This window comes from Pipistrellus hanaki (genome assembly GCF_964339955.1).
Source record: "Pipistrellus hanaki genome assembly, chromosome: X".
Lineage (NCBI taxonomy): Eukaryota > Metazoa > Chordata > Mammalia > Chiroptera > Vespertilionidae > Pipistrellus > Pipistrellus hanaki.
In genome coordinates, this window is record NC_140524.1 from 58,311,401 (window position 1) to 58,325,456 (window position 14,056).

Here is a 14,056-nt window from a genome sequence, read left to right on the forward strand (position 1 = left end):
AAAAACAAAGAGACCTCAGGAAGCAGATCTTAAGATGCTGCCTTAGCTTAATCTGAATTAAGTATGGTAAACAAGAGGGCTTTAGGCAGGGAGGGGCCTGTTAGCTATATACTCACTGTGTACCATTGTTTCTGAGTTGCCTAGCATGCATTTTCCTGCCATGTGTGCTCCTTCTTCTTTAACTACCTCTAAACTGCCCATTCTCACTTCTGAAATCTAATACCCTGTCCCACTCCCTTTCATATTTGTCCAAAATGTCTTATGTACCCAATGGTTGCCTCACTCATTCTCTTTAGAATGTTCATGCCTATGTGATTTTACATGTATTATAAACAAGATTTTCTCCTGTTAATCTGTCTCAGCTCAGCCAGAATTTAGAAGATGGAAGGAAAGTATTCAGGTTTTTGTTTGTTTGTTTGTTTGTTTGTTTGTTTGTTTTTTACCTCCCACAAATGTTAAAGACAAAACTAAAAATTTTATCAACTAACCTTTTTCTTTTTAAAATTAGGATCTCAGATGAAATCATATTACACAAAGTTTTACTCTATCATGCATGATGTTATAAAGCCATTTGTGTTATGTCAGTGTCACTGATGGATATATAACCCAAAGACAAAATGCACGAATTTAACCAAGCACCTTCTTTCCAACGACTGTCAGGTAAAAGCTGTTCCCTTACTCAGGTAGTTTAAAATTATACTAAAGGTCACTATTGATTCAGGATGTCCTATAGAGTTAAACAACCACAACATTACATTTGCAACTTCAGAAAGCCTTTGGCATAATCTTCTTAAATACTAACTTAAAAATTGGAGCATGCCTCAACAGCTTCAAAAAAAGTGTTGCTTGATTTGTTGATTATTCATGAAAGGGAGCACTTTATGGGATGATTCCATCAGAGAGAATTGATCACAATGGATATCTGCTGAGTACCTGCAATTTGAACGCTTATAAACATTAAAATGGATTAGTAAAAGTGATTTTCCCCTAAAAGTCCTAAAATTTAAAGCTTATACAACTTGGTACATTCTTCCTGAAGGCAAGTACTTAATAATCTCCAACATTCCTATTGTATGTATGTATATGTTTATACATACATAGTACAATAGGAACACATTAATTTCATTAATTTCACACATTAATTACTTTAATTTCATTAATCAGTCTTACAAAAAATTCTTTTTGGCCCATTTTGAAGTTGATTATCTTGGAGAAGCAAGGGATAAGATATGCCAATTTGGAATACCACCTACATCTTTTAATGATTTGAGTTATAAATTGCTCATTCAATGTAATCAGCAAATTAAAAACAAATATTGCCTGGCAAGTGTGGCTCACTGGTTGAGTGTCCACCTATGAACCAGGAGGTCGTGCTTTGATTCCCTGTCATGCAGGGCAAATGCCCGGGTTGCGGACTCGGTCCCCAGTCTGGGGGGGTTGGGAGGGGTGGAGTGTAGGACTCAGCTGATTATTGTTTCTTATCATTAATATTGATGTTTCTCTCTCTCTCTCTCCCTCTTTCTTCTTCTTCTATGAAATCAATAAAAATATGTTTTGAATCTTTAAAAAATCATTATTTCTCCAAGTAACTATCAAAAGCTGGATATTACTTAATTTTGTCTTCAGCCATATTAAGCGGCATGATGTACTGGACAACCAACAACTCCAAATGAGATGATCCTCAAAAGAATGACTTCAAAGTATCAAGAGTTTTACAAAACAGACCAAGCTAAAATTATAAATAAAGTTACTTTTTCCACTGTCATTAACAAAGGAATAGAACATTTCTTACAAATGTAGAGAGTAAACAGAACAGAATGCTGAATAGTTCACTACCATGTTGTTCAAAATCACACCTTTACAATGAGTTATGGTGGACCTCTAGTACAAAAAAAATCAATAAAAGGAAAAGACAATAAATCTATTTGAAATGGGATGTGGTTTCTTCTGTGATAATTATCTGTTTCATAAAAGCAAGATGAACTATTTAAAACAGCTCTTGTCCATGAGGCACTAGTAACCTATGTTTTCTCAAATTTAGAGACATACCTGAAGCGCCCTAAGAAATCAACAAAATCTTGCAAAAACATTAACATTGTTAGAAGCAAGTAACTTTAGATGAGCAAGTTAGAGATAAAATATCTTGTTAGCTACCAGGAAGAAAAATGTTAAAGATAATAAATCTAACCTCTATTAAGAATATTTACCCAGCCAGTCTGATTCAGTGGTTGAGCATTGACCTATGAACCTAATCAGGGCACAAGCCGGGGCGGGGTTGGGGGTGTGTGGTCTGCAGGATCATTCCCCCATAGGGGGTGTGCAGGAAGCAGTGAATCAATGACTTTCTCTCATCATTAATGTTTCTATCTCTCTCCTTTCATTTCATCTATCTAAACTCAATAAAAAACATAAAAAGAATATTCACATAATTATTTAGAGAAAAAAATAAGGACAATTTCTCTATTTAGTGGTCAAATGCAAAAAAAAAAAAGCTAAGAGTTATATGTCCCTATAAGATATTGTGCTGGTTACTTTTATGTGTTAACTTGGCTAGGCTGTAGTACTCAGTTATTTAATCATACAGTAACCTAGGTGTTGCTGTGAAGGTACTTTATAGATGTGGTTAATATCTGCAGTCAGTTTATTTTAACTAAAGGAGATTACACTTGATAATGTGGGTAGGCTTCATCTAATCATTTGAAAGGCCTTAAGAGCAAATAGTGAGGTTTCCCAACATGGACAAATTCTGTCTCAAGACTACAGCAACAACTCCTGCCAGAATTTCAAGCCTGCCTACCTGTCCTGCAAATTTTCAGACATGTTAAGACCCACAATTATGTGAGCCAATTACTTAAATTTCTGCCTCTTATCTCTTCACTAGAGGCCTGGTGCATAAAAATTCATGCACTGGAGGGGGGGGTCCCTCAGCCCAGCCTGCCTCTCCTCATAATTTGGGAACCCTCAGGGGCGGGAGGCAACTCAGTGATCAGGGGAAGGCAGTGCCCCATCACACCTCTGTTGCTGCTAGTGCCAGCAGCACAAGCCTCGGCTGGCCCTGCTTACCTGAGCCTCAGACAGCGCTGAGCAGCTGGACAGCCATCATCTGAGGCATGCCTGCATCTTGGGCTGGCCCTGGGTGGCTGAGGGGCTGAGGGGACCAGGGGACTCTGGAGGCAGGCACACAGGGCAAGCCCGGCCTTGCCACATGCCTGCCACCCTGGTGGGGCCAAGGGGACTGGATGCCGCCATCTTGTGGCTGTGGGCACTGCCATCTTTGAGGGTGTGGCAGTCAATTAGCATATTCCTTCTTTATTGGCTGTGGGTGCTGACATCTTTGAGGGTGGACAGAAATTAGCATATTCCCTCATTATTGGCTGTGGGCACCACCATCTTTGCGATGGTGTGAGGATCAATTAACATAGTCCCTCTTTATTAGATAGGTTATATACTCAAACACACCTATTGGTTCAGTTTCTTTCTCTGGAGAACCCTCACTGATATAGATATATGCATATGTGCCACACACATACATACACACACACATACACACACACACACACAGTCTTTAAATATTTCTGCAAATGAAAAAGATATTTTTATTTTTTAATAATCTTATAATTGAAATGACATGATCTATACTTACAACTTATGTCTTATATTTCATGACAATGGTCAGTACATAGAGGCTAAAATGGAGGAGGCATCACATCTAAACATGACACTGCTTTAAAGAATTAGATAGATAGATGATAGATGATAGATAGATAGACAGATTTCACAGAAGAAAGGAGATGTAGAGACAGAACATCAGTGATGAGAGAAAATCATTGATTGGTTGCCTCCAGCACAGTCCCTACTGGGACCAAGCATGCAATCTGAGCATGTGTACTGACCTAGAAAAGAACTCTGACCTCCTAGTTGATATATAGGTTGATACTCAACCACTGACACACCAGCTGGGTGAAAACTGGAATTTTTGTTGCAAAATAATGGTTTCATAGTTAATTACATGGAGCCAAACAAACAAACCAACATAAGATACAATTTTGTGAGTGATCCTATCAGTATCTTCATACTATTGGAGCCTTAAAGGAATTGAGAAATGAGTGGTTTCACATCTCCTCAGGTTCTTTAGAAATAATACTCTGAAATTTTTTTATTAAAAAAACAGTTACTCTAATCTGCCACCAACAAAAAACAAAGTTACCAAACTTCCTCTGAAAACTGACTGTTCTTTCAAAATCCTGAACACATTAATTAGATCTGTGTGGTAGAAAAACAAAAAATCATGTCATCAATTAGATTCTCATTAGGGCTTTAATATATATATATATATATATATATATATTAATGGTTATTAGATTAAGGAAATTAACAGAGACTAGAGTCAAACAGTGTGATCAACTGTATCTTTAAGGCATTCAATGGAATACAGTTTCAATTTCTGTATTTCCCCTCTTTAAACCTCTGATGGGCATTCTAAGACACAGTTTTATCACTAAACTTCTTACTTACACTTAATTTTTTCAAAGTTCACACATGCTTTCTATAACTTAGATTTTAAATGATTCTCTACCACTGCTTGCCTTCTTTTATGTTAGAAAAGCAAGTACACAAATGGTACTTGAAATTATGACTGATGTACAGTACTTCCTCTTTTAGAGAGAGTTCTCAAGAACTAAGGTCAGCTTTAGGGAGAGAGTGCTACTTTTTCCCAGGGAGAAACAAACAAACCTAAGGCAACTAGGAGGATAAAAGAAAACCATTTCTATTTTTCTTTTATCTTAGATAATTTTCTTCTAGGACTCAGAAAAAACCAGACTACTTGTAAAGTAATGAATATTCAATAGGGTATTCTGCTGCTAAGTAAGACTGACCCAAAAATAAACACACACACACACACACACACACACACACACACACACACACACACACAGAGAGAGAGAGAGAGAGAGAGAGAGAGAGAGAGAGAGAGAGAGAGAGAGAGAGAGAGAGAAACATGCGCCCAGCTATCACAGCACCACTTCAAAAAATATCTTTCAAATTCAACTATAAAGTACTCCCTTTCTTAAGTATTTTTCAAGGCAAAATACATGCCCCTTCTTTTTCCTTTGGGAAATGATTAATCAGTACTATTTTATGCCTTTTTTTTTCTTCTCATGAAGGAAGATGCCTGTGATAATATGACTTGCAAATATAAAGGGAAAAAGGAACAAGGAGAATTAGACTGAATGGCAGTGCTACAATATTTACGAAATATGTGTACTCATAGTCATAACCAAGAACCTTTCTTTTTTTATTCTCATCCTCTAACAAACCTAAGGAAAAAGCTCATGTTTGAAAAATTATAATCAGTAAAATATTGATTATCAGAACCCTAATTAGGTTTGAAACTCTTATTATTAATTAGAGGCCCAGTGCACATAAAAAAAATTCATGCATAGCAGGGGGTCCCCTCAGCCCAGCCTGTACCCTCTCCAATAAGGGATCCCTCTGGGGATCTCCAACCACTGGCTCCGTACTGCTCACCTGCCTGTCTGTCTGATCACCCATAACTGCCCCCCCCCCTGCCAGGGTAGTCGCCCTGAACTGCCCCCACTCACCAGCCTGGCCGCCCCTAACTGCCCGCCCCCATTGGCCTGGTTGCCCGTTAGTGCCCCCCTGCCAGCCTGGTCACCCCCAACTCCCCCCCCCAACTGGCCTGGACGCCCCACACAGCCTGCTGTTCGGTCATTTGGTCGCCCATCACTAACCCCCACGCCAGCCTGGCCACCCCACACAGCCTGTTCAGTCCTCTGTTCGGTTGTTTTGGGTGTGATGGTCACTTAGCCTTTTATATATATAGATACACATTTCAAACTAATATACTAAATACAGACTATGTTTAGAAGATAGTAAAACTAATTTTACTGTTCCAAATAATTAAGGTTTACCATAATGAACTCCAGGTACATTTTACAAAATAGGAGTCTTTGCACCCACCTACCTGCTATGTTTTGTTAGTTATTTCTGACTAGTCCAGGATGTTAAGAAAATTCACTGTGACTTCCCTCTGACATCAAAGAGCCTGCCCATAATATTATCACTTCACTTTCCTCATTTGTAGATTCTCTTCTACTAACGGTTTTATAATCCAGATAATGAAGCCTTTATGTTATTTCAAAAGAAGGCAAGACTCTAAACAGGGGTTTAAAGAAATTATTTATACAATGCATAAATATTAGAGCATCTGTAATGTATTACAAACCCCAGGAAGCCATAATATTTCTCTAAGGGTTACTGTTCACCTGTTTTGCCAACTCTGAACACTATTGTTTTGATTGAAAATATCAGTCAGGGTCTCTATGAGTATACTTTGGCTGCAAGTGACAAACACAAAACAAAAACTCAAATGCAATTTAAAAAAGAAAGAAAGCAATCTATTATTTCTAATTCCTGAAAACTTGGATGTGGGCTAGCTTCAGACAAAGCTTGATCAATCAGCTAAAATGATAACAAATATAATGAATTTATTTCCATCTTTCTTCTATATATTCCATAATATATTTTGCACTTGGATTCTACACTAAAAATTCTATATCTGTCAAATCCAAACTCTTGCTTTAAAGCCACAAAATTGCTGCAACAACTATAAGGCTTACATTCTTCTCATAAGCTATCAAAGGGAAAACAAAGTCCATTGTGGTAGAAACTGCATTACTTCCAATTGGCCTGAATTTCCTCCCTTGAATCAATCACAGATGCCTGGGGGATAGCACATGTTGAGTGGCTTAAGCTAATCAGAACTCTGAATGAAGTAAGCATACACAAATCACTTAGCTTATAATGAATGAAGGTATTATTTATGTGAGAAATAGAAAAAACATCAAAATCACCTTGATGAGGGTCTGAAACTTATTTATTATAATGTGTGCACAGGTTCTGAAGATAAACTCTTAAGAGATTCACACAGTACTCAACAAAACAAACTTTAACTTAAATATGTAAACAGAAAAACTCTGAAGGTTATATTCAGCATAAGAATTCAGAAATCTAAGACTTGATCTTCAATAATAAAACAAATTTACATTATTTGGTAAAATATCAATATAACTAGAATATTTTATTTATTTTTATTTTTTACATTTTTAATTAAATTATTATCTGTGTACACATTTTAACATTGTCCCCCCTCCCATACATACCCTCCCTCCCCAGAGTTTTGTGTCCATTGGTTGTACTTATATGCATGTATACAAGTCCTTAGTTGATCTATTATCTCCCCCAGATCTCCCTACCCTCCTCGCTGTAATTTGACAGCCTGCTTGTTGCTTTACTGTCTCTGTATCTATCTTTTGGTTCATCAGTTTATAATGTTCTTTATTATCCATAAATGAGTGAGGTCATGTGGTGTTTCTCTTTCATTGACTGGCTTATTTCACTCAGCATGATGTTCTCCAATTCCATCCAGGTTAGTGCAAATGATGGGAATTCCTTTTTTATGGCAGCATAGTATTCCACTGTGTAGATGTACCATGGTTTTTGATCCAATCATCTGCTGACGGGCACCGAGGCTGTTTCCAAATTCTAGCTATTGTAGATTGTGCTGCTATGAACATAGGGGTGCATATATCCTTTCTGATCCGGGTTTCTATTTTCTTGGGATATATTCCTAGGAGTGGGATTACTGGGTCAAATGGGAGTTCCATTTTCAGTTTTTTGAGGAAACTTCACACTGTTCTCCACAGTGGTTGCACCAGTCTGTATTTCCACCAGCAGTGCACGAGGGTTCCTTTTTCTCTGCAACCTCGCCAACACTTGTCGTTTGTTGATTTGTTGATGTTGGCCATTCTGACAGGTGTGAGATGGTACCACATTGTTGTTTTGATATGCATCTCTCGGATAATTAGTTACTTTGAGCATGTTTTCATGTGCCTTTTGGCCTTCCTTCTGTATTTTGAAAATATTCTATTTACCTCCATTGTTCATTTCTTAATTGGATCATTCATCTTCCTTTTATTTAGTTCTATAAGCTGTCGGTAGATGTTGGAGATTAAACCTTTGTCGGTGGTAACATTTGCAAATATGTTCTCCCATACAGTGGGCTTTCTTGTTGTTTTGTTGATGGTATCTTTTGCTGTAAAAAAGCTTCTTATTTTGATGTAGTCCCATTTGTTTATTTTCTCTTTAGCTTCCATTGCCCAAGGGGCAGTATCAGTGAAGAAGTTCTTTTGGCATATGTCTGAGATTTTGCTGCCTGTGGATGCCTCTAGTATTTTTATGGTTTCCTGTCTTATGTTTAAGTCCTGTATCCATTTTGAGTTTATTTTTGTGTATGGTGTAAGTTGGTGATCTAGTTTCATTCTTTTGCATGCATCTGTCCAATTTGCCCAACACCATTTATTGAAGAGACTGTCTTCAATCCATTGTATATTAGTGCCTCCTTTGTTAAATATTAATTGAGCATAGTGATTTGGGTTGATATCTGGGTTCTCGATTCAATTTCATTGATCTATATGTCTGTTATTGTGCCAGTACCAGGCTGTTATGAGAACAGTGGCTTTGTAATACAGCTTGAAGTCTGGTATTGAGATCCCTCCTACTTTATTCTTCTTTCTCAGGATTGTTGTCGCTATTCGGGGTCTTTTATTGTTCCAAATGAACTTTTGGAGAGTTCTTTCTAGGTCAGTGAAATATGACATTGGTATTTTAATGGGGAGTGCATTGAGCCTATAGATTGCTTTAGGAAGTATGGACATTTTGATGATGTTGATTCTACCAATCCATGAACATGGTATGTTCTTCCATCTGTTTACATCTTCCTCTATCTCTTTTTTCAGTGTCCTGTAGTTTTCCGCATATAGGTCCTTTACTTCCTTAGTTAAGTTTATTCCTAGGTATCTTAATTTTTTTGGTGCGATGCTAAATGGAATTGCTTTTTTAGTCTCTGTTTCTGTAAGTTCACTGTTGGTGTATAGAAATGCCTTAGATTTCTTGGAGTTAATTTTGTATCCTGCTACATTGCCAAATTCATTTATTAAGTCAATTAGTTTTTTAATGGATTCTTTTGTTTGTTTTTTATGTACAATATCATGTAATCTGCAAATAACGATAACTTTACTTCTTCTTTTCCAATTTGGATGCCTTTTATTTCCTCTTCTTGTCTAATTGCAATGGCTAGTACTTCCAGTACTATGTCAAAGAGGAGTGGCAATACTGGGCATACCTGTCTTGTTCCTGTTCTTAGAAGGAATGGTTTTAGTTTTTGCCCATTAAATATGATGTTGGCTGTGGGTTTATCATATATAGCTTTTATTATGTTGAGATATGATCCTTGTACTCCCACCTTGTTGAGAGTTTTTTATCAGGAAAGAGTGTTGGATTTTATCAAATGCTTTTTCTGCATCAATTGATATGACTATATGATTTTTATCTTTCAACTTGTTTATGTGATGTATAACGTTTATTGATTTGCGGATATTGTACCATCCTTGCATTCCTGGAATAAATCCTACTTGGTCATGGTGTATGATCTTTGTGATGTTCTGCTGGTGCCGATTTGCTAGAATTTTGTTGAGGATATTGGCATCTATGTTCATGAGGGATATTGGCCTGTAATTCTCTTTCTTGGAGTTGTCTTTATCTGGTTTTGGTATTAGGGTGATGCTAGCTTCATAGAGGGAGTTTGGAAGTGTTCCTTCCTCTAGAATTTTTTGGAATAGCCTGAGGAGGATAGGTTTTAAGTCTTCCTTGAATGTTTGGTAAAACTCTCCTGTGAAGCCTTCTGGCCCTGGGCTTTTGTTTGCTGGAAGCTTTTTGATGACTGTTTCACTTTCTTCCCAAGTCACTGCTCTATTGTTGAGATTTTTAGATTCTTCCTGATTGAGTTTTGGAAGTTTGTATTTTTCTAGGAATATGTCCATTTCCTCCAGGATGTTCAGTTTGTTGGAATAGAGTTGTTTGTAGTATTTTGTAACAATTCTTTGTATTTCAGCAGGATCTGTTGTTATTTCACCTCTTTTGTTTCTGATTTTGTTTATTTGAGTCCTCTCTCTTTGTTTCTTGGTTAGCCTGGCTAGAGGTTCATCTATCTTGTTTATCCTTTCAAAGAACCTGCTCTTGGTTTTGTTGATCTTATGTATTGTGTCTTTGGTCTCTATGTCGTTTATCTCAACTCTGATTTTTGTATTTCCTTCCTTCTGCTTCCAATGGCCTTTTCTTGTTGCTCTTTTTCTAACTCTTTGAGTTTTAGAGTTAGATAACTTGTTACCCTTTTTTCTTATTTTTTGCAATAGGCTTGTAGGGATATGAACTTCCCTCTCAAAACTGCTTTTGCTGAGTCCCATAGATTTTGGATTGTTGTGTCTTCATTGTCATTTGTTTCCAGAATGTTTTTCATTTCTTCCTTGATTTCTCTGGTAACCCAGTCCTTGTTTAATAGCATGCTGTTTAGTCTCCATGTGTTTGATTTCTTTGGATTATTTTTATTATAATTTCCAGTTTTATGCCACTATGATCTGAGAAGATGCTTGATATGATTTCTATCTTCTTGAATTTGATGAGACTTTGCCTATGTCCCAAAATGTGGTCTATCTTTGAGAATGTCCCATGTGCACTTGAGAAGAATGTATATTCTGTGGCTTGTTCTGAAGATGTCGATTAATTACATCTGGTCTAGTGAGTCATTTAGGATTGATATTTCTTTGCTGATTTTTTGTTTAGATGATTTGTACAAGGGTGACAATGGGGTATTAAAATCTCCTACTATGACTGTATTGCTATTAATCTCTCCCTTAATGACCTCCAGCAGTTTTTTTTATTTTTTATTTTATGTATTTGGGTGCTCCCATATTGGGTGCATATATATTTACCAGGGTTATTTCTTCTTTTTGGATTGCTCCCTTTAGTATTATGAAGTGTCCTTCATTATCTCTTGTTATGTCCTTCACTCTGAGATCTAATTTGTCAGATATAAGTATTGCTACCCCAGCTTTTTTGTCATTTCCATTTGCTTGGAAAACTGTTTTCCATCCCTTCACCCTCAGTCTGTGTGCATCTTTTTTTCTGAGGTTGGTTTATTGTAGACAACAGATGTATGGGTATTGTTTTCTTATCCAATCTGTTACCCTATGTCTTTTGATTGGAGCATTTATACCATTTATATTTAAAGTTATTATTAATAGGTACTCATTTGACGCCATTTTTATTCTATACCCGTGTTCCTTCTTCGCTTCCTATTCCTTCATTTTTATAGTAGACATTATGTATTTGGGTGCTCCCATATTGTGTGCATATATATTTACCAGGGTTATTTCTTCTTGTTGGATTGCTCCCTTTAGTATTATGAAGTGGCCTTCATTATTTCTTGTTATGTCCTTCACTCTGAGATTTAATTTGTCAGATATAAGTATTGCTACCCCAGCTTTTTTTTTCATTTCCATTCGCCTGGAAAACCTTTTCCCATCCCTTCACCCTCAGTCTGTGTGCATCTTTTTTTATGAGGTGTGTTTCTTGTAGACAACAGATATATGGGTCTTTTTTTCTTATCCAATCTGTTACCCTATGTCTTTTGATTGGAGCATTTAGTCCATTTACACATAAAGATATTATTAATAGGTACTCATTTGATGCCATTTTTATTCTATACCCCTGTGTTCCCTCTTTGCTTCCTATTTCTTTATTTTTACAGTAGATTCTTTAGCTTTTCTTGCATTGCTGGTTTGGTGGAGATAAATTCCTTTAGTCTTTTTTGTCTGTGAGGCTCTGATTTCACCTTCAATTTTGATTAATAGCCTTACTGGGTACAGTATTCTTGGATTCAGACCCTTCCTTTGCATGACTTTGTATATTTCATCCCATTCCCTTCTGGCCTCATGAGTTTCTGTTAAGAAATCAGTTGCTAGCCTGATGGGGGTTCCTTTATATGTAACTTTCTGTCTCTCTCTGGCTGCTTTTAAGATTCTTACTTTGTCATTGGTGTTTCCCAATTTAATTATAACGTGCCTAGGAGTCGGTCTTCTGGGATTTTTTTTGCTTGGGACTCTGTGAGCACCTTGGATTTGTGAGGGTTTTTTATTCTCTATCTCAGGAAAGTTTTCTGTCACTATTTCTTGAAATACGTTTTCCATATCTTCCTCAGTTTCCTTTTCTTCTGGAACCCCTATTATACTAATATTGTTTTGTTTTGTATTGTCCCAACGTTCCTGTAGGCTCTCCTCCTGCTTTTTAATTTTTTTTTTCCAGAAGCTGATGTAATTGTGTATTTTTTCCCATTTTGTCTTCTAGCTCACTGATGCGGTCCTCTGCTTCTTCTAGTCTACTCTTGATGCTTTCTATTGAGTTCTTCATAGTAGCAATGCCATTTTTCATTTCTTCTAGGTTCATCTTCATTTCCTCTTGGCTCTTCTTCAATTCTTCTTGGTTCTTCTTCAATTCCTCTTGGTTCTTCTTTATTTTCTCTTGTTTGTTATTCATATCATCAAATTTCTCTTCCATTCTTTTTAGCCATCCTATGATCATTTCTCTGAATTCTTGCTCTTGTAGATTGCTTGCCTCTAACTCATTTGCTTCCTTTTCTAGTGATGTCTGCTTTTCTTTCATATGCGGGCTATTTCTTTGTCTCCCCATGGTCTCTCTTTTCAGGATTTCTGGTTATGTGGTATTCATTCTCCTGTGTTGATTTAAAGGCACAAAATACAACACTACCAGGTACAACACAAAAGGCACTTAACAGGAAATTATTTGCGATATTAATAACCTCTAATAAATGTGACCACTAGAGAAAGGTAAATTAAGGGATAGGAGAGAAAGAAGAAAGAAAAAAAAGAGGGATAAATAAAGAGATAGAAAAAGAAGAATAAAAGTAATGTTGAAATGAAGTTGGAAAACAGGGGTAAAAAGAGAGAGAGAGAGAGAGGAGAGAGAGAGAGAGAGAAAGAGAGAGAGAGAGAGAGAGAGAGAGAGAGAGAGAGAGACAAGAATCAGACTAAGAGAGAAAGGGGAAACAAACTATATATATATATATATATATATATATATATATATATATATATATATATATGGAGAAAATTCCCATAGAACAACCACTAATCCCAGCAAATGCCAGCAACAATACTTGGAGATTTATATCAACTACAATATCTACTATTATTAAGCAAGGCTATGATAAACAGAAATAAAAAACAAACAAAAACAAAGGATTTTAAAAAATATAAAGCAACTATAACAACACAAGAATAAGCATAACAATTTCACTAAAAAAGCATAAAAATTCACTATAATCAACATTCATGCAAACAAAGACAAAAGTATAGAGAGGAGAACAGTTTTTTGTTTGTTTGTTTGTTTGTTTTTTTAACTAGTTAATATAGTTAAGGGAGTGGTATTTATACACTTGGAACAGGGTGTTGGAAATTAGGTCTATAAGTATGGTGAGAGTTTTAGCAGGTGGTATACAGAAAGAATAGGGAAAAACTAAAGCCAGAAAGGGATAAGATAAACAGGAGACAAAAAGGGTAAAGGTTAGTAAGAGAGTGATAGTGTAAAGGTAGAGTTGAGATTCTACAGTAGAGATTAAAATAGAATGAAGACTAATCCCAATGTAAAATAAAGAGAAAATAAAATGGTTCTGCAGGAAAAAAAAGAAAAGAAAAAGGAAACAAAAAATGCAAAATATCAGTAGTAATAATGATGATTGAGATTGAAAAATGTAATAATTAAAAAGGTAAAATCAAGTAAGGAAAAAAGAAAAAAAATTGTTTCTTAAGTAAAAGATGTAAAAAATGAAAATAAAATAAAAAATGTAAAAAGTGAAAATAAAATAAAGAATAGAAAAATTTGCATAAAAATGTCCAGTAGTGGTCATTCACTTCCTCTGTTATTCTATTTGGCAAGCCTTATTCTCGGTCCAGACAGTATTACAGTTCCCAGCATTCCACTGCACCTCAGTTTTGTAAGGTAGTCCTTAATTTTAAGTAGGCTATATCTTAGTTATTTGTGTCCATTTATTTTTGATTAATTAAAAGTAATTTTAAAAAAAAGGAAAAGAAAAAAGGGGAACAATAAAAAAAAAGGCAGT